Source organism: Labrus bergylta, chromosome 8 (genome assembly GCF_963930695.1).
Source record: "Labrus bergylta chromosome 8, fLabBer1.1, whole genome shotgun sequence".
NCBI lineage: Eukaryota > Metazoa > Chordata > Actinopteri > Labriformes > Labridae > Labrus > Labrus bergylta.
Window position 1 is genome coordinate 32,447,497 of NC_089202.1, and position 2,366 is coordinate 32,449,862.

The window sequence follows — 2,366 nt, forward strand, 5'->3', positions numbered from 1 at the left end:
TACAGATGGATGAGAGATGTGTGTGTGTGACCAGGAGGAGTGGTGGGGGGATGATGGGTGTGAGGTGATATGCAGGGGAAAGGGAGGTCAGCAGGGGGCGGAGAGAGAGAGAGGGAGAGAGAGAGAGAGACAGAGTTCAGAGTTCGGGGGGTAGAGTTCAGTAGAGAAACAGCTCTGGGGAAAAACCATAGACTGTAAATATTACTGGACGAACCCTGACGCGTCTGTGACATAGGCAGAAAATGAGTCCAATCGACGGCCGCATCCATATTGGATTTGCTGTCTCAACCTAACTTTGGATCAACCTAGTAACAGCAGTAAGGCGGGACTGTGGGCGGGACCAAAGTTCGCCGACCGACCGACGCGACCGACGAGCTTGACGCTAGCAGCCTAGCAGGCTACTTCACAGCATAGCTAACAACTGCTCTATCTGCTACTGCTGTCCTGCTCCCACTCGTCCATAACTATAAACAGTAAGTTAACCTTAAACTTTTCTATAACACAGTTAAAACGAATTATCTTCAACCCAAATATATAAGTGAAGTCTTAAAACTACACTTTAAAAAAAATTATTACCGGTGGTTATTAGTCACAGCAGTGACTTTGTCCGGGTTAGTAGAACAAAACATTAGCAAAGTTGTAACATAAAATGTAAGAAACAGTTTGAGGCTAATCTTTACATTAAAATTCTCACATCGTGTTACAAATCATTACTTGGGTGTAATAACATGTTTAAAGTTTAGAAGTCTGTTTGAAAACCATAAAAGAAAGATCTTTGGCGCTTCTTTTCTTTTCTTTTCGTTGTTGTTGATGAACCTACTGTTAGACATAAACTGTAAATAAACATGTGAGACATCCAGAAGAAATCAATATTACAAAGCATACAGTTCATGTTACTGTTCTGACAAAAAGAGGAATGTCTGTGTCTTATATTTACTGATGTCAACAGCGATGAGGTGAACATGACAATTGAAAAATAAATATTTTATATTAATCATAAGATATTTATTTTCTATAGAATCCTCTGAAGTCATGGAGTCTGTGGACAGTGATGGAGTGTCAGCTTCACCCGCCAAAACCTGTAATTATTAGAATAAATTGTATTTTAAGACTGGCATCTATTATTATGAACTGCAGCTACCTTGTTCAATGCTATTCCTGCAGATGAGGCTAATAACAAAAAAACAGCCTGAGCTGTCACATGTAGTTAACTGTACATTTTGTCTTGTCTGAGGCATTAATTGAACATTTTTGTATTTCTCCCTTAGACACCGTGTGGATTATTGGTGACAGCTGTGTCCGTCGAGGTGCCCAGAGAGCTGCAGAGACTGAGGGAAGGAACCTGGGCCTGAAGAACGTCCACATGAGTTGGTTCGGCTGGGGTGGACTTCGCTGGAAAGGCCTCCTTCCCTTCTTTGAAAACTCACTCCGAGGGAGGTCTCCCCCGGATGGCCTCATCATTCATTGTGGGGGCAACAGCATGGGACATGTCAGTGGTGTCGTGCTGGTCAATATGATGAAGGAGGACCTTCAGCTACTCCACGCACGACACCCTGGCATGAAGATCATGCTGTCTGCCCTCACCCAGAGGTGCCAGTGGAGGCATGGCATCCATCCAGGGAAGATCGACAAATCTCGTAGGTTTGTCAACAGTGTTATGGCTACATTTGTTGGATCCATAAGCGGTGCAATGATTGAGCACCCTCAAATTAGACATGACAGTCCTGGGCTATTTTTGAAAGATGGAGTTCATTTCACATCTAGGGGAAATGATATATTTTTAAGTAATTTTGCTCATTGCCTTAAAGACCACTTCCAAATACAGTGAAACTCCACTGGAATTTGAAAGTGGCCTTTAGGACCTTTTTTTAGATGCCAAATTCATAGCCCACTGCCATGGCTAATGTTGAGTTTCTTTATACTTTTGTTAAACATCCGCTTCTGTAGCCATGACACTGTGTCCCTCCCCCCCCCCCAACCAACCAACCAACTCTTTGCAGCTCCCTGGGCTCATGATGGACATAGCTGTCACCATACATATGTTATGTAAATATGAACGTTTGAAGCCTGAGTGAGTTCCTGTTCCTGCAGTCCCCCGTCTGTTCCTGCAGTCCCTCGCTGTTCCTGCAGTCCCCCGTCTGTTCTGCAGTCCCCCGTCTGTTCCTGCAGTCCCCCGTCTGTTCTGCAGTCCCCCGTCTGTTCCTGCAGTCCCCCGTCTGTTCCTGCAGTCCCCCGTCTGTTCCTGCAGTCCCTCGCTGTTCCTGCAGTCCCCCGTCTGTTCTGCAGTCCCCCGTCTGTTCCTGCAGTCCCCCGTCTGTTCTGCAGTCCCGTCTGTTCTGCAGTCCCCCGTCTGTTCCTGCAGTCCC

General features: G+C 45.6%; 1 long non-coding RNA gene across 1 annotated transcript; it reads left to right on the plus strand.

Moving 5' to 3' along the window:
* The first annotated feature begins 200 nt into the window (after positions 1 to 200).
* On the plus strand, positions 201 to 2,132 carry LOC109977221 (uncharacterized). The gene is made up of 3 exons (XR_010666798.1): positions 201 to 473; positions 1,019 to 1,081; positions 1,269 to 2,132. It is a non-coding gene; the product is annotated as an uncharacterized lncRNA (long non-coding RNA).
* Positions 2,133 to 2,366: the final 234 nt, after the last annotated feature.